Source organism: Diceros bicornis, chromosome 23 (assembly GCF_020826845.1).
Source record: "Diceros bicornis minor isolate mBicDic1 chromosome 23, mDicBic1.mat.cur, whole genome shotgun sequence".
Taxonomy (NCBI): Eukaryota; Metazoa; Chordata; class Mammalia; order Perissodactyla; family Rhinocerotidae; genus Diceros; species Diceros bicornis.
Window position 1 is genome coordinate 46,368,725 of NC_080762.1, and position 24,645 is coordinate 46,393,369.

The following is a 24,645-nucleotide window of genomic DNA, read 5'->3' on the forward strand; positions in this document are numbered from 1 at the left end:
TATCCACACCCTTGTGTATCCACCTCCCATATTGACTCTAGGCTTGGCCATATGACTTGATATGAACAATGGAACATATGCATACATGATATAAGCAAAGGCTTAATAGGTGACCTCTTGGAATACTGCCCTGATATCTCTATGCCGTGAAGAAGGCTGAAATGATATACCATGTGGAAAGAGAGGCCCAGCTGTCCCAGTTGTCCCAGCTGAGCCCTATCCCCAGGAGAGCTGTTAACTGAATGTCTCAGCATGAGTAAGCCTGGTCAGAAAAACTGTCCAATCAACCCACGGAATCTGAGAAATAATAATAGTTTTTGTTTTAAGGCACTAAGTTTGGGGTGGTTTATGCAGCGATAGATAACTGAACATGACCTGATTTCTACTAAGAACTGGCTAAACTCCAGCGCCACAGGAATCAATCACGTTCAAATGGTATCCCTACAACCCAATTCTCTCTGCCTCTCAACTCAGCTCTACTCTCTTCCCCCCTGTGTGTTGACTTCATTCTCAGATAGGTTCTCCTCTTGTGGTCAAAAGATGGTTGCAGCAATTTAAGATTTCACATTCTCTATGATATATGCAATAGGAAAGAGAAAGCTTCTTTTTCCCAACAGTTGGACAAAAGTCAAGTCTGACTCTCATTGGCTCAAACTGGGTCGTTTCCACCTGCAAACCAATCACTGTAGCCAGGTGGTAGGATTTGTTTAGTGGTTAAGCCAATCAGGCCCTACCCTAGAGCTGAGAGTGGAGTAACTGCATCCAAATAATATGAGCTGAGATTAAATGAGCATAGATCCACAAAAAAAGTAAGAGAACTTGGAAGAAGGGGGATCATTGTGAATGTCAGGTGGCCAAAAGTGATAAATTTCTAGTACAAATCCCAAATGCATATCTCCATCATTCACCTTTCTCCCAAATTCTAGGTTTGTATATTCAATTGCATACTTTGTATCTTGTATTGGATGTCTCCAGACATTTCAACCTTTAAATGTCCCAAACTGAACTACCCATGTAACTAAGCCCTGGAGGTAGAGGGGTGCTCCCCATGCTCTTTATCATAGCTCCCAAATCTTATCCCCCCTCCTTTCCTACAAAATCCCATAATCTTTGAAGTAGGCCAGCAGATTTTAACACTAGCTTCTTCTCCTTGTAACCTTCATCTTTCAAACACCTGGGTCACACCCTCTCATTCACTGATGACTCTAGCACCTGTTTCACAGCCTTTATTCCCACCACTACTCTTATCAATTATAATCTTGTCAACATCTACAGTTATGGTTCACCTAACACCTTAGACTCTCAGTTCCTCAACCTTCTTCCCTCCAATGATCTTTTCATCCTTCCACCTCAACCACCCACTCCCACAGTAACTCTGTTGACTCTGTCTTTACCAACAATGATACTACCTCCCAAATCTCAAATTCCACAACCCTGTTTTCTAACCCTCCTATTTCCTAATATTTCTAGTCTTCCCCCTGCAGCTCTTCTTTGGCCCTAATGAAACCTCAAGTCCATGGACACGTCACTTTCTCACTACAAATCATCCCCTTACCCAGTTTATTCCTTGTTCACTGTTCAAATCATTTCCTTGCAAACACCCTTAACTCTCTCAGTCCTTTCTTCTTTCACTATCTGCCTAACAAAGCTTTAACCCTAATTAATCCCACCTACTCCATGCCTGCACCCAGGTGTCTGAATATTTCTGGAAAAAGAAACCTTACGACGTCACCCACAATAAATTTATGGCTATAAATTTCATGGGCACTTCACACTGCCAACTAATCCTACTTCACTTCTCTGGTCTGCCTGCTTTTCTACTCTGCATACTGATAATTTCACATATCCTTTCTTTCTAAACCTCTTGTACCTTCCAATTTTCCATTTTCAGTTGATGACCTTGCCTCATAATTATTTGAGAAAATACATTATCTCTACCTATACTTCCTACTGTCAAGCTAGTGACATCTGTTGCTTACCATCAGGATCAGCAGTCCCAGAATGTCAACCCACTGCATGGTTTGCAGGTGTCAGTGTCACCAAGAAAGACATGACTCACACAAGCACTGGGTGGAACAATGCTTTACTCACATGGAGAAGAGACAAAGCAAGATCAGCCTCAATAGGGAGTGTCGGTCCCCCATGGCCAGTGCATCTCGCCCCACAGCTGATGCAGGAAGATGGTTTACATGCACCTCTCCTGTGCTGCAGGTGAAGGATTCCCTTCTCTCCCCACCCAGGAACAGATATAGCAGTGGGTTGGCCAGGTGCCATATGATGCACAAGCTTTAAGCAGAACAAAGAAGTACATATCAAACCTGGAGCAGGGAAAGATATTCCCAGACGAGTCCATATGCCCAGCACAGGCTGTAAGGGCTTCCTATCTCCATGTAAGAAAATGTTCCAGGTCCAAGGCACACTGTTATGCAGCCATGCAAGGGTCAACAGGCTGTGCATGACTGCCTTTCCCCCAGTCCAGACCCGACCCTTGCTCAGACACTGAAATAGCAGATAAAGCATGTCAAATATGGTAGGACCAACATCTGCCCCAAATTTGGAGATAGCTGGGTCCAATGGGGCCCCTGAACAATCCATTTGGATGCAGTTTGCTCACAGAGCCTCTCTGTCATTTTGAGACCGTACTTCATCAGGGTCACTAGGAGACCCAGACCCAGGATGATCAGTCCTCCCTCAAGGATTGTCCCTAATCACAAATCCCAAGTGCCTGGATTAAGCCAACTAAAGAGTTTTAAAAAAATGAGTCAAAGGGGGACTGCAGGTATATAGCTCATAACCATCCTGCCTGAGCATGGATCTTCCCCAGCTTAGTTTTTACCTTCCCTGAATTATTAATATATACACAAGAGGTATTGGCAATAACACAAATGCCATGCTGTTCCACCAGCAGATAATCGAGTTTATTCAGTTGTCCATCACCACCTTAGCTAGTGAGTTCAGTGAGTCTTGTTTATTTTGGATGGCTTGGAGGTCTGAGTCATTTTGTACCAGCCAGGCCATCACAATGGGAATATGGGACTAGAGCCTTAATTTGTAATTTAGAGGGACCTCTCTCTACCCAATAGCATTAGTGGAAGTCTTCTGTAGGGATTTCATCTATTTTCGTTTTGTCTATCCAGTTTTAACAACCAAAGCCATATCACTCCGTGAGTTGGCCCTGTTCTCTTCTTTTTTCTCCCTCTGTCATCCCTTGGATTTCCCTTTTGGCCTCTGGGCATAGCTTCCCATTGTTGGTTTTCTATCTGTTCAGCCCAAGTTGTTGGAAACCGTTGAAACCATTGTATTGTTTTTATCCCAAACAGGACGTTTCAGTAGAGCTTTTCCACTGCTTCTCTCACAGTCATTTTAGGGGACAACAGTAGGGAAAATGAGGTCTTCCACTGGGGAGGTGCCTCACATGAAGGCTTCCACCGCATAGTCCACGTCCCCAGGGGCAGTGTCATACAGTCAGGTATCTGTGGCTTTTACCTGAAATGCAGTTATGGCTTTATGAATGGTTTTCCAGGGGCTCTCAGTCTTAGGGAAGCCCTCGTTGTTGGGAATATTGTTCTCACACTCTTTGCAATCCAAGTCAAGAGCGACATGGGCTTATCGCTGTCTCTGTTGGTTGCCCTGTTTGATGCAGGAGAAAACACATTGCAGCAGGGGGTCAGTGGGTAGCTTCTCTACACTTGCCATTTAGCTTGACACATTTGGGTCTGCAAGGACTCCTTATCAAACAGATGCACCAACCAAGCTGCATAAGACTCCCCTGGTTTCTGCCCACATCTGTTTTTCAGTTTTCGTATTTCCTTCTCAGAGAAGGACCTCATTTCATCAGTTACGTTTTCAGCAACACCATGGGTGGTTTTGTGTTGAGTGAAAACAGGTCTTACTTGGGGCTTTTAAGCAACCCAGATCAGGTGGAGCTGCCTACACAGGGGCTTTTGATTCCCCTCGGGTGTCATCTGCAACCCCTGGCATGTGGGAGTTAGAGGATGGCGTGGGAGTGTGAAGGTGGCCAGAAGCCAGGTTAATTCTCCAATTTTTTTTTAGGCCCATCTCTTGCATTTCCGACCTCATCCATCACACCAGTTTATCCTTGTTGACAGGGAGATTGTCTACACCTCATTTCTCCTCATTCAGACAGAGGGAGGCCAGCACCTTAGTCAGCCCATCATCCCCCACAAGGAGCTGGCACCACCCTGGGAAGGCTGGACTGATGAGCCCCATGCATCTCCACCATGCCATGGTGTACTTTATTGGTGACCATGCTTGCTACACCAAACTGTCGAGCAAGTGACACCTGTTGCCCACCACCAGGAGGAGCAGTACCAAGATGTCAACCCATTGCAGTTTTGCAGGTATGGGAGTTGCCAAGAAAGACACAACTCACACAGGCACTGGATAGAACAACACTTTACTCACACACAGAAGAGACAGAGCAAGATCAGCCTCAATAGGAAGTGTCAGCCCCCATCGCCAACACATTTTGCCCTGAAGCTGACATAGGGAGATGGTCTCACGCACCCCTCCTGTGCTGCAGATGAAGGACACCCTTTTCTTCCCACCAAGAATAGATATAGCAGTGGGGTTGGCCAGGTGCCATATGATGTAACACTTTAAGCAAAATAAAGAAGCATACAGCAAGCCCGGAATAGGGAAAGATACTCCCAAACAAGTTCGTATGCCCAGCAAAGGCTGTGAGGGCTCCTTATCTCCATGTAAAAAAATGTTCCAGGCCCAAGACATGCTCTTATGCAGTGATGCAAGGGTCAACAGGCTGTGTGTGACTGCCTTTCTCACACCCTGTCTTATCTTTTGTTTTAACAGATGAAATGTCCCTGTTCCAAAGATCTCCATTTGTATTCTGGAAAGGATCTCCTCTTGTCTTCTCAAGCATTTTGCTCCTATAACTTTTGCCTCTTTACCCAGCATCATAAATCTCCCCCCTCTCCAGAATTACTCCTGTGAACATATAAACATGTTCTAGTATCTCCTATATAAAAAGCAGTGCCTTGGGCCGGCCCGTGGCTTGGCGGTTAAGTGCGCGCGCTCCACTGCTGGCGGCCTGGGTTCGGATCCCGGGCTCACACCGACGCACCGCTTCTCCGGCCATGCTGAGGCCGCATCCCACATACAGCAACTAGAAGGCTGTGCAACTATGACATACAACTATCTACTGGGGCTTTGGGGGGAAAAATAAATAAATAAAAAGCAGTGCCTTGACCTTACAACCCTCTCCAGTCACTGACCCATCTCTGCCTCCTCACCTCACTTTCTCCTCGATCCTCTTCAACAGGGCTTCCATCATCGCTATTCACTAGAGACTGAGTTGACAAGATCACTGGTGATCTTCATGTTGCCAAACCCAATGGTCATTTCTGTTATATCAGTTGACCTTTCAGAAGCATTTACTCCAATTGACCTATCTCTCCCTGAAACTCTTTTCATTTCTGAGATATCACACTCTCCAGTTTTCCTTGGAAGGAGTCTCCTTTGCTGGCCTTCCTTTTCTACTGGAACTCTAAAGTTTGCAGTGCTCTAAGGCTCTGTCCTGGGCTTTCTCCTCTTTATTTATACTCTTTCCCTGATGATCTCACTCAGTGTCATGCTTTAAATACCTTACTCACGCCAATGACACTCAAGCCCTGACCTCTCCCCCGAACTTCAGATGCACATAGCAAACTGCCTCTCGACATTTCCACAGATACGTGATTTTTTCCCCTAATTTAGCTCTGTAATTTTACCGTTTCATGAACTTAACACTTTACTATTTTATGGAGTATTCACAAAATTTTCTTCAATTCACAGTTGTCTGTCCTGCCATCAAACCTAGAGTTTACTGACCAGTTCAGTTTAGACATTAGAAAAAAGAACACTATACTAAGAGATAAGATTCTTTATTATTTTTTATTTTTTTATTGAAGTATAATTGACATACAACATTATATTAGTTAAGTGTGCAACATAATGATTTGATATTTGTATATATTGCAAAATGATCACCACAATAAGTTTAGTTAACATCTATCACCACCTAGTTACAGAATTTTTTTTCTTGTGCTGAGAACTTTTAAGATTTACTCTCCTAGCAACTTTCAAATACGCAATACAGTATTATTAACTATGGTCACCATGCTGTACATTATATCCCCAGGACTTATTTATTTTATAACTGGAAGTTTGTACCTTTTGACCCCCTTCACCCATTTCACCCACTCCCCACCCCCTACCTTGGGCAACCACCAGTCTGTTCTCTGTATCTATGAGCTTGGTTTTTTATTTTTTAGATTCCACATATAAGTGCAATCATATGGTATTTGTTTTTCTCTGTGTGACTTATTTCACTTAGCATAATGCCCTCAAGGTCCATCCTTGTTGTCGCAAATGGCAAGATTTCCTTCTTTTTTATGGCTGAATAATACATATCATATATATTATTATATATAATCTACATATACCACATTTTCTTTATCCATTCATCTGTCAATGGACACTTAGGTTGTTTCCATATCTTGGCTATTGTAAACAATGCTGCAATGAACATGGGGGTGTATACACCTTTTCGAATTAGTGTTTTCATTTTCTTTGGATAAATACCTAGAAGTGGCATTGCTGGATCATATGGTGGTGCTATTTTTATTTTTTTGAAGAACCTCCATACGGTTTTCCATAGTGGCTGCACCAATTTACATTCCCACCAACAGTGCACAAGGGTTCCTTTTTCTCCACATCCTCGCCAGCATTGTTATCTTGTCTTTTTGATCATAGCCATTTTAACAGGTGTGAGGTGATATCTCATTGTGGTTTTGATTTGCATTTCCCTGGTGATTAGTGATGTTGAACATCTTTTCATGTGCCTGTTGGCCATCTGTATGTCTTCTTCGGAAAAATGTCTATCTAGCTCCTCTGCCCATTTTTTGCTATTGAATTGTATGAGTTCTGTATATATTTTGGATATTAACCCCTTATCAGATAATTCTTATTTTTGAGGACGATTTTTTTTCTGCTTTGGAATAATTACGTTTACACTACTTAATGTGGCATCCATATTTCTCCTGTGATTTCACCAAAAGCTGTAATAGTGAACTTTTTTCTCATGCATTCATTATCTAACCAGATCTTTATGTGTATTAACTATGTTTTCAAAGGTTGTCTCCCGCAGGATATCTGTACACACTATGGTACTAATTCTAGGCCACTGCTGCTGGCCCTTTTTTTATTTCTCCCCACAGTCATCTGTGCATACAACTTTAGCCATCCTCTCTACATTGGTTTGCCAAATGGTCCTTCTCTAGCCTTGACTTTTCTCTTGGGCTTCAGTTCTACATTTCTGATAGTCCACTGGACAAATGTAACCGAATGTTCCACCCAAAATTTAACAAAATCAAAAATGAATCTCTTTTCCCTGCTCCCAAATCAGTGACTCCTGACTTCCCTTTTCCTGTCAATAGAGCTGCCCTTCTCTTGGCTGCCCAGGCTCCACTCTACTTCCTCTCTTCCCCCACAGTTCACCATCACATCCTACTATTTCTCTCTTCAACACAGCAATATCATGTCCTGGTGACATGATTATGAGTTTGGGAATGCTGGTTAACTGAGATCTCTATGCCTCACTTTCCTTATCTCTAATATAAGGTTAAAAATACATGCCAGGATGGTTTTGAAGATTACATGGTCCAATGCATGCAACAACCAACAGCATATAAGCTCTCACTATATGTTGTTCTCTTCCCTGCCTTCCATTTCCATGGCCGAAATTATAGTAGTGTCCGTCACAATAACTCTTTCAAATGATTGCACTAATTTCTAAACACTGCTTTTAATCTTTCCTCCCAAACACTTCCTAAAACACTATTTGGTTCATATTATGATCTCACCCAAAAGTCTTTAATGACTATCTAATTTTTAAAGCCGAGGTGTCTAAAGTTGGATGCAAACTTCTTACTAAACTATAAACTCTTTTGGGAAAGGCAAGGACTTCTGTGTATTCATATTAGCTTTCCCTGAAGCACAGTGCATGCACCAGGGGCTCAGTGAACAACTTCTTCCAGAAAATGATTAAAATGATGATCCTGGGCTGGCCCTGTGGTGTAGCGGTTAAGCGCGCATGCTCTGCTGCTGGCGGCCCGGGTTCGGATCCCAGGCATGCACCGATGCACTGCTTGTCAGGCCAAGCTGTGGCGGCATCCCACATATAGGGGAGGAAGATGGGCACGGATGTTAGCTCAGGGCCAGCCTTCCTCAGCAAAAAGAGGAGGATTGGCATGGATGTTAGCTCAGGGCTGATCTTCCTCACAAAAAATAAATAAACAAACAAATAAATAAATGATGATCTTACCTGGAAGTTTGCTACAAAATATGAGAATTTATTTTCAGTATGCTAAATTCTTCAAGGACACTTTTAATTTCAGTTCTGACCTTTATATGGTCTTTCTTAAATCACTTCAAATATTTGGCAGCAATTTGCTTGACTGTTTTAGGTGTGGGAGCAGTGACTGATGGCTTCATCCTTCAGTATGTTTTTCTGTTCCTTGAAGAGATAAATATCCTGAATGAGTTGTATACTAGCTTCATAGTTATCGCCCATGTTCACTGGAAGGCAGTCTTATCAATAATCAGGCTCTGGATTCATTTCATTTTATATTGTATTTGTTAGTTATTAGTTTATGAGTCAAAAGTAATATGAAAGGTTTTTTTTAAAAAGATTGGAATATGTGGCACGTGTGCAGTACCACATTTACCCTAACACGGTGGGGGTTCTCAAACTTCTATATGTATATGAGTCACCCTAGACCTCTGCTGTCCAATACAGCAGCCACTAGCCATGTGGCAATGGAGCACCTGAAATGCAGACAGCCAAACTGAGATGTGCTGTGAGTGTAAAACACACACTGGATTTCAAGGACTGAATACAAAAAAAAAGGGATGTACAATATATCACTAACTTATATGTATCATATGTTGAAATGAAAATATTTTGGTTATAATGGGTTAAATAAAATGTATCAGAATTAATTTCATCTGATTCTTTTTACTTTTTTTAAAATGTGGCTACTAACATATTTAAAATTATATATGCAACTTACATTTGTGGTTCGTGTTATATTCCTGTTGGACAGAATTGCCCCAGATCCTTGTTTAAAATGTTTCCTGAGTTTCACTTTTGGAGATTCTGCTTTAGTAGTTCCAGGGCCCAGAAATCTGATACTTTTTAGCTCTCCAATGATTCAACTGATAAGTCAGGGTAGGGAATCAACGTTTTATATGCTTTTGATCAAATGATTTTGATGGTCTTCAGTACAGCAAACAGTGATTCAAAGATAACAAAGAGAGTAACAGTTTTCAATTTCAATTGTGTAATAATTGCCATCCCATAATAGTCATACATGTTTTTCAATTTGCAAAACATTTCAAAATATAATCACAACACAACCATTTTGTGGGAGTGGAAGGAAGGTGGGAACAATTAAGCAATATCTATCACAAATTTAAGTGCACATAAACTTTGACTCACTTCTAGAAATTGATCTTGCAGATCTTCTCACAAGCTTACCATGATATAGCTTTAATTCACTTTGGCACTGTTTGAAATAGTGAAAAATTAGAGAATTATGAAATAAATTATGATACATCCAACTGAATGCTACAATCAAGAATAAGGTCATCTATATGTACTGATATGGAAAGATGTCTATGATGTTTACGAGGGGGCAAAGCAAGTTGCAGAAAAGTATACAGATTCTATTTCTATGTGAAAACATATACATATATTTGTCTATACATAAAAAGTTTCAAAAACTGTTAATAGTGGAGAGATTTCCAGTGATATGGAAAGGAATTTTTACTTTGCTTTTTTATCTTTTTGTACTGTTTTAGTTTTTTTAGTATAAGCAATATGCAAATTTATATTGAATATTACAAAACGATATTCAAAAATATCATAATACCCAGCCAAGTGACTTCATCACTTAGGTTCCTGTTACAATTATTTGCTTTTCACTATTATCTTTCAATCTGGAATTTGGTCTTCATTTTAATTTTCTAAAAGCCACTGCATATATTCATTCATTCATTCAACCAATGGTTTCTAACAACCTACTTTATGCCAGGTACTGTTCTAAAGCAGAAATATAAAGAATGGTGCACAAAACCATGTGTTCCTTAGATGAGAAGGACAATAAACAAATGCACATGTAAATACTAATTAGTAATAAGTGCTATGAAGACCTCAACTTTTAAATTCAAAATGTTCAAATGTCATATGTGCTTGTGTGTGAGTGCATATACGTACATTTACTCACACATAGTAATTAATACAATCGTTGCCACTGAATTTTCTAAGTGTCGTTTGGATAAAGTATTCTAGGATATTTGTCAAATTAATCTTTCTCCTGCATTCCTTCTAATGAACTTAGTACAAAGAAATTAAAATAGCAAAGTTGTTCAGTTATGTGAATTTAGGCAAATTACTTAGCTGCTTTAGGCCTCAATTTTCTCCTCTGCCAAGTGGAGTATTTACCTCTCGGGTTTGCTGTGTCAGGAAGAACTGGACGTGCTGACAGCGAGCGTCAGAGCAGCGCCTGGCACACGGAAGCGTGCAGCGGGGCGGGCGCCCGCGGGGCCTGGAGGCCGGCCTGGGGCCGCTGGGCAGCGGGAGCGCGGCGGGCCGCCCTCCTGAGGCGCGGTGTTCTCCCCGTGGACCGGAGGAGAAACGCGGCGCTTTCCCATTTTTTTTTCACGTCAGTGAGTCTGCCAGATGATTTCTCTTTCTGGGCGTGCGGCGGCCGCGGGGCGTCAACTCCAGCCAGGCGCCAGCCAACCAGCCAGCCCGCCTTCTAGTGGGGCATAAGCGGAGGCCGCCCTGCGCTGCAACACTCAAGTCCACTCGCGGCCCCGAGCCGCCCCATCCGTCTGGGGCGGACTTGGCTCGGGGCATGCGGGAGCCTCGCCTCCAACTGCGGCTGTTAGTTTGAATTCTGGCGCCACTCCCGCGCCACGTAGAGCCAGACTCCCAAGCGACGGATCGCAGCGCCGCCAGCGGGCGCGCGCCGGGGACTGGGCGGGCGCGCGGCAGGCGGGCGGCGTGCGCACCACGCCCCGGAACGAGCCCCGAAAGAAAAGAGCCGCCACGCGCGCTCTCGCGCTCTCCCCTCGGGAGACGGCCACGCCCCCGTCTTCGCCCGAGTCCAATAGGTGCGAGGGGGCGGGGCGGCCTCGGTCTGACTCAGGGGAGGCTATATAGGGAACTGCTGGCTGCATCGTTCGGTCTTTTACGTCGGGATTTGGGAGCTCCTGCGTGGTGCTCGGTGAGAAGGCGTCGCGGGTGAGTATCCGAGCGCAGTCGGGTGACCCGGGCTTGGGTTGGGGGCTGCAGGCTGTGAAAAGGTTTTAGAGGTTTAAGCTTAGAGTGTTGAAAGCTTGCACGTCGGAAACACGCAGCCGGACCGTCACGTGTCCTGAGTCGAGGTGGCGGCGGACTTCGACCTGAGGCTGCTGCTGATGGCGCGGACGCTGCGCGCGGCCTGGGTGCCGAGCCCGGGCAGCCGGCCCGCTGAGCCTGAGCTGCGGCGGGAAAACAACCACATTCCCAGGGTTTGGGGCGGGGAGTTAGGTTTACGTTAAGAGCAAGAGGCGTTTATTACTAAAGCGAATCTTTCTCCCGTCGCCAGACCAAACGGTTACTTCAGTGGGCAGCTCCCGACAATGCATGAGACTGAGTTGTACTGTGCCCAGATGGCGCTGTGTCCAGATCGGATTAATGAAGGGGAGGGTTTTAGTACTGAAAATCTTGCACTGTGACGTACGATGAGAATGCTTTATTTTAAATATGTTGATCCACCGCAGGAACAATGGCTCTTAGTGTAACGGAGCTGTTACGTGGAGATGCTAAGGTATGTATTGTTAAGAGCTTAGTTTTTAAACTGAAGAAGTAAACCTGTTGATTTTTAGGAATAGAAGATGGTGCATCATTTGAAATTTGCTTCTTTTTATTAGATGCAAAGGAAAATTTCAAAACATACGAGAGAGTATTTGCTGGAAAATTACTTGGTTAAAACCTGACAATCTTACCAGGTATGTGTTGGACTAGTACTTTGATTCAGTCCATGTGTAGTCCGTATGTAGGTTAAATGAAATTTTTTTTTGTCCTTGAACAGCATCCTGGGGCTTGATAAATACTAGTGAAGCTATGGGTGTCATTGACCAGCAGCTTCATTTTGAAGTAAGTTGTGTGGCTTACAAGATCTACTATAGTATCTCTAATACAGTACTTGGCTTTTGACCTTTGGTTTATGGTAAATGTCACCATAACATAGCTTAATTGGATTATGGTCTAATCAATGATGAAACCTATCCCGAAGCTGACAACCTGAAGAAAAGCATGTACGGATTCGGCTTCTGAGATAAGACATAAATTTTTGTTGCTTGGATTTTATAACTGAGGACGTTCTGTTTATAAGTCTTTTGGGGGAGTGGAAAACTCGGCTACTCCACAATAGTATGTTGTGTATTCTTTTTTTCTCTGCCAACAGTGAGGGGTCGCTGTCAGCCCATTGAAAAAGGCCAGTTTGCTGTGAAGTTCCTCAGGTGTAACCATTTCTGTGAGTGGAGCTATTAATCAGTCAATACTGTGTCCTTGGTCTTAATCGATGATGATCCTATCCCGAACCTGAATTTCTGTTGAAAAAAATACGGATCTGGCTTCTGAGATAGACCATTATAAGGACAATAACGTTTAAGTAAGTTCTGATGTTGATAGTCTTGTAAATCTCAAATGTTTTTCCTTTTCTAGGGCTAGTACCATGAGATTTACTTGTCATATGAAAAACTGGTGATCAGGAAAAGCTCTTCATTTTACGGACATGGAAAGAAAACATACAAATCAAGACGGGTTATATTGATTTTTAATTTTTTAAATAGATTCCGAACCAACATCGAATCTAGATTAATGTATCCATAAGATTCAAGCCATTTCTATTTAATCATGTCACACTATCCAAGAGAGTCACAACCTGTAAACCAGTAGGTTACTTCCTAGATCTATTTATACTTTGTAAGTACAGGAATACCTGTGGTACTAAGTATTTTTAATAGAAAATTCTTTTCCAGTTGCCCACCTTTGTAATCAAATTTTTCTGAATGAATGTTTTACCTTTGGTCACCTGTTTGAATTTAAAATGCATAATTGTAATTAAAGCTGAGTGAAAGTTTATACTGACTATTGTGGGGAAATCCTCAGTACAGTATTTATGGAGAGAGAACTGTTGGGCAATCACAAGAATAAGGAGAGAGATGGAAGACCTTGGCTTCTGCAGGGTATAAGTATTGCCAAATTAATGTGGGGGAGAGCAGAGTGGAGAGAGGACCTGTTACTGGAGGAGAGAAAAATACCAGGCATCAAAATGATCGGCCTGATTATTAATTAAATCATGGACTATTTAGTCTTAATGTAATTTGAAAGGTTGTTTTAGCTAAAAAATGGGGAGTGAAACTTAGAATAAAGGAAGAAAACACAGCATAACGGGTCAGGAGGGGAGGTCACTGAAATCTGGCTTAAAACTAGTCAGACATTGCACAGAATGGACTTAGTGTAAACAGTAATAGCATCTGATCTAAGCAAGATGGCTGGGCCCCATGCATGATCATTTTCCCTAAATAACTGCATGAATAAATTGTTCCCAAGCCATATTTAAATGTCAGTCAAAAGCCAATATTTTTGTCATCTTATACTGAACTGCCAACTTTTTCCTAAAATGTTTGTTTTCCTGCATTGGTGAAAAAAATTCAGTTTGGGTCCTGTGCAGTTCAGGAGAGACTCATGCGACTGACAAACCTGCAGTTTAGTGGCTAGGCATGTTAGTCACTTTTCCCCAAATGTTAAGACAATGTATAAAATGGATCTCTGGAAATGTTTCTCATAGCCGTATTAAAATACAAAGTATTAATGCCACCACATAGAGATGAAGCACTTAGTATTTTGGGTACCTGCACATTACTGAAAAAACCCACAGGTACAAGGAATTCCAGTGACTACTTGGGTCAAGTATGGTTCTAGGAAAATGAACCTTAGCAGCTACTTTGCAGGAAATTAAGTCGCCTTAAGGCTTCCAGAAATCTAGCAATGGAAAAGATCGTTTGGCATAATGGGTTACGTAGAATTATCTTGATATTGCCAAAAGAAGGAAAACTGGGACCTTACACATTTAGAGATAAAAGGCACCTTCAGGTGAGATAGTGTATGTAAAATGCAGCAGTTGACGAAATCTTGCCGCTTAGGACACCTACAATTGCTCAATGCTACAAACCACTTCCAAGTAGCATTGTTTTGATAGCCTTGTTCTTTATTACATCTTTGTTGTTACATGTATTTAGACATGAGTAAACAGTGTTTGACATTGCAGTCTGCATCCTTGATCCCTGCTGTATTTGGAACTTAAGCATACTCTAAGATCTATGTTTTCATTCACTGATGTGTCTTAAGTACCTAGGTATCTTAACTACCTGGCACTTTAGGTTGTACATTAAATGTGACATGAACAATAAATGATGAAAGATTAATTGGGGTCTTACACAAAATGAGGAAAAAGTGTCTACTCTTGTCAAAGCTGGCAAACCACTTTAAAACAAGGCAAAGTTGTGAAATAGGCAAATTTTGCTTTAGAGCCCCTGACCTCTTTTCCTGCAGTTCCTTCTCGTTTTGCTCCTTTCCCTCCCAGTGGATCTTGTAATAGGTCACATTTCTTTAGTTGATATGATCCAAATCAAATTAGTAATGTTCATTTACTTTGTATAAATATACTGTACTAGTGCTTCGTACTAATATATTCTGCTCTGCCAAGAGGGTCAGAGGTGAAACACTTCTATGTCTACTGTATGTCAATAGTGGTACAAGATGCCAAGAAAAAAATCAAAGGCAAGCTATAGAGATGGCAAAGTGCTGTGGGAGACTTTGAACAGGTGAATTGGAGTCAAAACCAGCTCAGATGTGGGAAGACAGATTTAGGCATAAAAAGCACTGAGCAAAGATAGTATGCTCCAGAACTATAGGATGACAAATTGAGAATTTAAGTAGCAATTCGATGGATAGATGCGGGAAGAAAAAGGATAAGGCTGAAATGTTAAAAAATACCCTTACTAAGGTTTTTGAGCAAAATAACTAAAAGGCAACTAGCCATTTGACACGTTTAGTAGGAAGATACACAGTCAAAGTCACTTTGAGTCCTGTTGACTGCAGGGTCCAACTTGAACGAGAAATTAGTTTGGGTCCGAAAGAGGTATAATTTTAGTGGAATTAAACTTGAAAGCTCAGGGCCGGCCCCGTGGCTTAGCAGTTAATTGCACGCGCTCCACTGCTGGTGTCCCGGATTCGGATCCCGGGCGCACACCAACACACCACTTCTGGCCGTGCTGAGGCTGCATCCCACATACAGCAACTACAAGGCTGTGCAACTGTGATGTACAACCATCTACTGGGGCTTTGGGGTAAAAATTAATTAAAAAATTTAAAAAAAAACTTGAAAGCTCAACATGTAATTATGTAATGTTGCTTCCATTAAAATTACTAATTGATTCATAGCTTTTAGTACATACCTGGATGGCAGTTTGCATTCACCCAGGGGTTTTATTAAGAGTCTACTAGCTTGATTTATGAATACTGACTTATTGGGTGATATCTTTTATTACTAAAACAGGTAATGACTAAGTCCAGGGACCTTTAAGTTGTTAGCTGGGTAAGGGATTTAACCCTCAAGAACATATCTGCAACTTTATAATAGAGAACTCGATGGAGACTTGAAAGCCTTAAAGACATAAAGGAACAGTACTATAATAGACTGGCATCTGCTTTATTAGGGCTGGTTTCAGAAGCTGAAAGAGCAGAATCGGCGTCTGTCTGGCTTTGGTGACTTGAGCAAATAGAAATTCTTTTCTCTCTGCCTTACACCATGCTTATAGGTTATCTTAAAATACGGTAGGCTCAGACTTGACATTTGGTGCTTTCTAAAGTTCTATTGCCAGAAATCCAATATCCACTGCACTTGGCTTCCCAAACAAGTGCCCTCTGAACTGATTGTGCCCAGTCTTGAAAGAGTTTTTGGCTGTTTTCGTGGTTTCTACACTAGTTCCCTAGTTAGAACTAGAGCCTTTATTTGAATCGCAGCCTACTGGGATAGCCGGCTTCTTTTGTCAGTCCCTCCGCCCTGGGAGTGGGACCCTTCTTCCCATCTTTCCTCCCAAAAGCTGGGTTCCAGCTCCAAATAGTACTTAAAGCATAGTATTTACAGTTGCCTCACTGAAGAGTGCCACTGCCTCTGGCCTTGCTCCACCTCACCGATTCTACACAATTGGGTATGTGCAGACATCCGATGAAAACACAAGTGTGCCATGAAGTTGTGGAAATTTAACGGAATGTCTTGGAGGCGGGGGAGAGGGTGCCTTTCCAATGAGAGAACCAGGCACCTTGGTCTTAAATTCTCATTAGTCCTGGCCTCCTCCCCTTACTCCTAGTCCATTACTGAGGTCCAGGCATGCCATGTGGCTGAGTTATAACAGGAAGTAGGATTTAATCTCACAGAATCTCAAATCGAGTACAGCATAATCCAACCTATTTGGGGATTTCATTTTATTAGTTATGCTTACTCAGTTGATTCTAAAAAGAGTACTAACAGTGGAAAAGCATTTCAGGATATTCAATCATTTGAAGAAAATAACATTTACAAATACAGTGCATTACTTAGGTCAGGAAACTTTTGATGTAGCTTTGCCTCCTAACTATTGATTATAATTGATGTACAATAAATTGTACATATTTAAAGTGTACAGTTTGATGAGTTTTTCCATAGGTATACACCCGTAAAACTGTTACCATAATCAAGATGATGACTGTCCTCTCCCAAAAGTGTTCTCTTGTAGAGGCTTGATTTTGAACTTGTGTTTGAGATGGTGTGTGATGTCCAAATGAGATTTTGAGTTAGATATAGAAGTCTGGAGTTCAGGGGAGAGATCTGAGCTGGAGAAATAAAACTGGGAGTTACCAGCGTGTGGAAGGTATGCTTAAAGCCATGAGATTAGATGAGATCACCAAGGGAATGAATATAGAGAAGTGTTCCAAGACTTGAGTTCTGGGACGTTCCAAGAGTAAGACATTCCAGGTTTAGTTCAAATCCTAGAGATTGTTTTGTGCCAAGGGACAAAAATTAGGAAGCAGAAATCCAATTGCCATATCTGGAACAGAAACTAGATAGAAAATCAAGAAGTTCTGGAATGAAAAGCAAGGGTGAGAATTTAGCAAATAACTGTTTGGGTGATGGGCTGGACATGGCCTTGGCTTTAATGCAGAGCATTGGTCAGCATGGAAATCAGAGGAGTTGATATCTGAGGACAGCTTTGTAAAGTATCAGGCAAAATGGTCTTCAGGAGAGAATGAGATGAGGAATTGAAGTGTGGTAAGAGTTCATCAGACACTGGACTTAGAGAAGTGGAGTCGACTATGGACAAGTTAGAGGTCTTGCAGCACTCAAGTGCCTGCTGAGGCTGAAAACTACCAATTTTAAAAGTTAATTAGCTTGATTCACTATTCTCCCGTGGAGCTTATCTGCCTGGAAGCACAAAGCAGATAAATGGATTAATCCAAAATTGGGGATAAACTGGCCAGGAAGAACAAAGTAATGACAGGCCTAGAGAATTGAGGAGGTAGGTTAAAGTGTTAAAATTATTGACCTTGACATCTAGGCTGATTAGGGAAAAAAAAACAAAACGAGAGAGTGCTGGAAAACCATGCCAGGTCATGACAAAGATCAGATGTACCATGGAAAGATGCTGACGAAAATGAGGTAAAATAAGGTCCTCTCCGGTTATACTACAAAATGACCTATAGCATGCTGTATTCTGATTATTGGTTTATCTCTCTCTAGCCCTAGAGTGTGAGTTCTTTGCAAGCAGAAACTGTGCACTTTCATCTCCTGAACTCCTAGGACAATGTAATGGCTCCCTTAAAAAAAATTTGTCTAATGAAATGGAATTCAGTATGTATATTTAGGGCAGGCAAAGATAATGTGATGTAAGTTCTCCAAAAGAGATAAATGAGAAAAGTTGGAAGCAGTTATGGACTGAATATTTGTGTCCTCAAAGTTCATGTTGAAGCCCTAACTCCAGTGTGGCTGTATTTGAAGACAGCTTCAAAGGAAGTAATTAAGGTTAAATGAGGTCGTAAGGGTAGGGCGCTGATTCGATGGGATGAATGTCCTTATACGAAGAGACACCATGGGCCTGTCCCATGGCTTAGCGGTTAAGTGAGCAAGCTCTGCTACTGGCGGCCCGGGTTCGGATCCCAGGCGCGCACCAACGCACCGCTTCTCAGGCCATGCTGAGGCGGCGTCCCACGTACAGCAACTAGAAGGATGTGCAACTATGACATACAACTATCTACTGGGGCTTTGGGGGAAAACAAAAGGAGGACGATTGGCAATAGATGTTAGGTCAGAGCTGGTCTTCCTCAGCAAAAAGAGGAGGGTTGGCATGGATGTTAGCTCAGGTCTGATCTTCCTCAAAAAAAAAGACACCAGAGAGCTCACCCTCCCCCTCTCCCGCGCCTCCACAAAGAAGAGGTCATGAGCACACGGTGTGATGACAGCTGACTACAAGCCACGACCAGAAGCCTCAAAATAAAACCTACTTTCCCGGCACCTTGATCTTAGACTTTCCAGCCACCAGAACTGTGAGAAAATTAATTTCTATTGTTTAAGGCACCCAGTCTGGTCTTTTGTTATGGCGGCTTTAACAGACTAGGACAGAAGCAAAGGATAAATGGCCACTGCTATGATTTGGGGAGTTTGTATTTTGCTAAAAAATTATAAGTAATAACTATGAAAAAGCTTCAAGCAATGTAATCCCTGATTGTATACATTTTCCCTTTAGGTTTTTATTTATCACATTGAAACTGGACCTACAATGCACTTATTGAATATATATATATTTTTGTGTGTGAGGAAGATCAGCCCTGAGCTAACATCCGATGCCAATCCTCTTTTTTGCTGAGGAAGATTGGTGCTGGGCTAACGTCTGTGCTCATCTTCCTCCACTTTATATGGGACGCCACCACAGCATGGCTTGACAAGTGGTGTGTCGGTGCGCGCCCAGGATCCGAATCTGCGAATCCTGGGCCGCTGCAGTGGAGTGCCCGCGCTTAACCGCTGTGCCACCAGGCTGGCCCCCACTTACTGGATATTAACAAACAACTGCCACTCACAATACTTTCTCTCCACGTGTTTCAACATCAAGTTCAATTATTTGAGAAATAATTTTTCGTAAAAAATATCTCAGTAAAGAAGTAAGAGATTAAAGTATCTTAGAAAGTGAATGTTGTCTGAAGTCTTAGGCTTCACAGGAAAAGCTTTTGAACGTAAATGGAATTAGTTCCTTCGTAATTACCTCATATAACAAAAGATGATTTAGGCTTACTAAATATTTAACAGTGTAAAATTTCCTTTTTCTGTATGAACATGAAGATTGCAATAAGTTTTAAAACTTGACCTTTTTTTTGTAACTGATAGGTCTTACCTATCATGATTTTTTTCCCTATTTAATGAAAAATACTTGGCATAAGATAATGACTGACACTTTTATATTTTAGTTCTCTTTATTTTTCACAGTAACATCATCTTGGTTTCTCCTACAGGAACCTGGAAGATAGATAAAGTAGTCATTATTTAGTATTTATACATTTTATATGTGAGTAAACTAAGATTGAGAAATTTAAAATATAGGCTGCTTAAGGTCTAGATTACTGGAAGGAATGATTTCATCATATGCTGTCTTTTGCACATTAACATATTGTTTTTTAGTTTGGGTGCCACATTTAAGAAGAACAGTAGTAACAAACTAGGAAGTATCCTAAAGAAGAAGACAAGGGCTCTGAGAGCCACGTCTTCTGGACGATATTTTAAGGACTTGGAAATATTTAACCTGAAGTGAAAATCAAGGGAAGGTATGATGACTATTTTTAGGTATTTGAAAATATGTGAGATAATAGTAATATTAGTGATAATCCCATGTGGTGGGTCGTAGTATTATACCCATCTTACAGATTAGAAAAGTAACCTAAAAAAGGTCACATAGGAAGTGGAGGAATTGAAATTTAAAATCAGATTCTTGACTTCCCAAGGTAAGCCAGCTAGATAATGACCAAAATGACAACCAACATCCTCTAACCCTCTCAGTCCAGTGCTCAATCTGCTAATAGTGTGGTGCCCCAATTTTTTCCCAGTGAAAATTTAAATTTCTTCAGAATTTATTAATCAATGGGAATGCATAAGATCACTTTAAAATGTACTGGCTCACAGCTCATCTCTTGACAAGGGCCTCTAGCCCAAACAAAATTTCTTCGGAGAGCTTCTGGGGTCTCCGTTAGAGTATCGCACGTGTGTTCCCAAGTAGGTCTTCTCCCAGAGTGCTTCTTGATACTCTGCCTATTACTGTGGCCCCTCCTTTGGGTACCTCCACACATCCGGTGCCTCCCACAAAGCATCCAAGTCTCCTTTGGTGCTGACACTATTATGGTCCAGAGGAGTGTTGTGTCTTCATATCATCCTCCTGGTGCTTTGCCTCATAAAGTAGAAATCTGTGCAGCACTGCGTGTGCCTCCTGTCTCACAAAGCCCCTCAGAAACAGCCCTTTCTGCCTTTTTTCATGGACATGTTTCCATGGCACTGAGACTAGGTCTCTGGGGTCAGGTTGGGTTTAGTACTTTCCTATTGTCTGCCCCATCTATGGTCTCTTCCTAGCCGGCTCCCATCCTACAATTCATCCTAAGAACCTGGAAGGCTCAGCCTCATGAGCCCAGACAGATCTGAATGTCAGATTAGGCTTAACCCTGCTATGTCAATAGTAACCCAAAATCCCTATTTGTCGCATCAATTTTGTATAGATGATATGGCCTCCAGTTATTTAAAATATGGATTTTAGCACTAATAAAACCACAAGCCAAATAACTAATCAACTATTTTAATACAAGAATACAGTTTGGGGGCTGTTGCTAATAGTTGATCAGTTAATTACAATAGTGAGAACACGGGCATTAAGCACACTAAACTTCTCTGGGATACATCTCAATTCTGATCTTTTATTTTCATCACTGATGGAGACGCTTGGCTTATATTACATTTCTTTTTCAAAAATGAATGCACAAACATTGCTCAGAGTCTGATCACATACCCAGAAATGTCAGGAGAGTTTTGAAATTCATCAACTTATCTCTGCATATATCTAGATTGAGCTCAGTTTCTTGATGGATGTTGTTTGCTTTTTTTTTTTTTCTTTTTTTGCTGAGGAAGATTTTCCCTGAGCTAACATCTGTTGCCAATCTTCCTTTTTTGTGTGTGAGCCACCAGCACAGCATAGCCACTGACAGACAAGTGGTGCAGGTCTGCTCTTGAGAACCGAACCCAGGCTGCCAGGGTTGCCAAAGCAGAGCTTGCCAAACTTAACCACTAGGCTACCGGGGCTGGCCCTGTTGTTTGCTTTAAGTTCAGTCTGTTCCTTTGGAGCCTGAGCCACCCTGATAGGTTAGGTGTGAGATGATTCAGAAATATCCTAAGGTTTTGTTCATTGAACAAATAGATGCTGAGTAGCTACCCTGTCCAGGTGCTGTCCTAAGCACTAAAGATAGAGCAGTGAACCAAACGACCATACTCCCTGTCCTGGTGGAGCTTATATTTTAGGAGGAGGAGAAGGATACTACATAATTAAGTTATAAAGTATATGAGAAAATGAGAAGTGATATGGGAAAAAAAACAACACAGGACACTGGGAGTGGGTTTGGGGAGGTGAGTAGGGTCGTGAGTTTAAATGGAGTTGACAGAATGGGCTTCCATGAGAAGGTGCGATTAAGCAGACTTACAGAGGGTGAGGGATTACGCTGTGCACATATCTGGGAAAAGGGCATTCCCATGGCAGGAGCCAAAGACCAGACCATGTGGGGTAAGAGAAGAAACAGCATGCAGATCATATAGGGCCTTATGGGTCACTGGGAGGATTTTGCTCTGAGTAAAATGGGAACCACTGTAAAAGAAAACACAGAAACTCGAAGCATGAATGATTCACATGCATCAAAACCTGTGAACCCTACCCCTGGGGCCCAGATTGTGTTTTCTAGCATTTACCATTAAAAGGAAACAGGGCTCGTTGGAGAAATGACTGCTTACAAATCTGAGGCAAGAAATGTACAAGATGAGCCTGGTGCTATAGCAGAGAGCAAGAAAGCTGTCAAAGACTGCTCGAGTGTGTTAACTCAGGAGCCAGCTTGGAGCATCTCCTACTGTCCGAAGATGGAAACTTAGACTGTTATTAAGGATAATAACTACAATGGATTGAAATACATAAAATATGCTCAAATCTATGAATTCATAACGATACCAAAAAAAAAATGGATTTTGATACTGTTAGAGGATGCTGGTGAACCAATTCATCACTTTCAGAACTGGCAAATAAAGGGACTTTCCAACACCAACTGTGGTAACGGATAATCACATAGAAGGTGAGAAGTTTCTCTTTATTGGTGTATCCCAGTTAATAACTGAAAAAGACTGAGATAATTAGAATATCACTATTTTGCAACATCTAATGAATTAAAAATGTATCTAAGCAATGATCATCAGTGGCTGCTACCATCAAAAAAAGAGGCAACCTGAGTAAGTTGCTGATTGGATGTTTTGGGGTCATGTCAACAACATACTGCTACTTAAGATCCACTTTCCACAGGAAACATGCTTTAAATCATTTTTTACAATAAAGATGATATATTTATCTTAAGATATTGGCACTCTCCACTCTTTACAATAATGTCACATATCTTCAAGATGTCTGATCAGTCTTCCCAAAGAGAGTTCCTTGGGTGAGTCTAACAAACAAAACTCTAGAAAGCTACTTATTGACATGAATAAAATAATATGGGATTTATCACTTCAGCTTCAGTGGCATCGTAGGGAGGTGAGTTTGTTAAATATACTTTAAAGACTTCTGTCAACTGGTGGTATCAGTCCTGCCCATTGTATTGCTGTCTGTCTTACTAAACAGCCATATCTCAGGAAGTACAATATGCTGAAGCCCGTGTTAATGTTTCTTCTAGATTTATGGTTAATAGAGGATTCATATACTAGCACCTCAGATTTCTTTGAACATTCTTTTTGTGTGTGTGTGAGGAAGACTAGCCCTGAGCTAACACCTGTTGCCAAGCCTCCTCTTTTTGCTATGGAAGATTGGCCCTGGGCTGACATCTATGCCCATCTTCCTCTGCTTTATATGTGGGACTCCGCCAGAGCATGGCTTGATAAGCAGTGCATAGGTCCACGCCCGGGATCCGAACCTGTGAACCCCGGGCCGCCAAAGCAGAGTGTGTGAGCTTAACCACTACGTCACTGGGCCAGCCCCAAACATTCTTCTTAGTATAGTATAAAGGTAACCTATTAAACTTAGGTCCAGTGAAATCCAAATACAAGAAACTGTCTCCTATGCAATTTTCTATTTGCCATTTACTTGGTATTTAAATTACTTATCAATTTTTAACTCGAATAAAGAATCATCTGCAGAACACAAACTTTCAAGGTAAGTAAAATATACACATTCAATTTTAGGCTTGGGATTCTGGGGTGTTTAAATATACCCAATTTCCTTAAGGCTATGTTTCTATTTTTATTTTTTACCTATTAAAAATTATAAAAAGGATGGACCTGGAGGGTATTATGTTAAGTGAAATAAGCCAGACAGAGAAAGACAAACACCGCATGATTTCACTCATATGTGGAAGATAAACTAACACACGACAGAGAGAACAGTTTGGTGGTTATCAGGGGGAATTGGGTTGGGGGAAGGCACAAGGGGTGAAAGGACACATTTATATGGTGACTGACAATAATGTAAAATTAAAATTTCACAAGATTGTAAACTTATGAGGTCAATAAAAAAATTATAAAGAGAAATGTAAGAACAAGGAAAATATTAAGAATAAAATTAAAATAACTCATAATTCCACCGTTTAGAAATAATCACTATAAAAAATTAATATATTTCTATGCAGATATAAATTTTAATAAAATTTGAACTATACTGTATATAGTTTGTTATCCTGATGTTTTTCATTTAATATTCTATAATGACTATTTTCAATGCCATTAAAAATTCTGCTACTCATTATTCTCATTGGCAACATTGAGAATATTTCATTTTTATGGATGGTCAATAACTATTTAACCAATTTCCTAAGACTGGAAATCTTAATGGCTTTGAATTTTGTCATGATGACAAATTTTACAGCAACAAATATTCCAAACGGTAATGCTACACTGGTTATCTCTGGGTAGTGGGTTTATATTACCATCCAAGAAGTAAGCACCTCTGGTAATCTGTCTTTTCCCATCCATTTGCAGCCATTCTAGTCCATACTGCCCTCTGACAGGTGCCCTCTCTCTCAGTCTTTTCCACTGCCCAGTCTACCGGGGTAAGAAACTACCACACATCCTCAAACATGTTTTTGTGCATTCCTTCCACCTCCTTGCCCTAGTTAAAATCTGCTTCTCTCCTGAGGGCAGTGCTTCCCTTTGTAGCCTTAGGCTATCTCCCTAAGGTGTGGAAGTTAAGGTCAATGTCTTCCTT

The 24,645-nt window shown here is 41.4% G+C and overlaps 1 long non-coding RNA gene and 2 other non-coding genes across 3 annotated transcripts; all 3 read left to right on the top strand.

Annotated features, from left to right (window-relative positions):
- Window positions 1-11,297: 11,297 nt before the first annotated feature.
- LOC131420553 (uncharacterized) lies at window positions 11,298-13,220 on the top strand. Its single transcript, XR_009223565.1, has 4 exons — window positions 11,298-11,894; window positions 11,998-12,075; window positions 12,159-12,223; window positions 12,534-13,220. It is a non-coding gene; the product is annotated as an uncharacterized LOC131420553 (long non-coding RNA).
- LOC131420704 (small nucleolar RNA SNORD50) lies at window positions 12,337-12,406 on the top strand. Its single transcript, XR_009223624.1, has one exon. It is a non-coding gene; the product is annotated as a small nucleolar RNA SNORD50 (small nucleolar RNA).
- Window positions 12,646-12,712, top strand: LOC131420703 (small nucleolar RNA SNORD50). Its single transcript, XR_009223623.1, has one exon. It is a non-coding gene; the product is annotated as a small nucleolar RNA SNORD50 (small nucleolar RNA).
- Window positions 13,221-24,645: the final 11,425 nt, after the last annotated feature.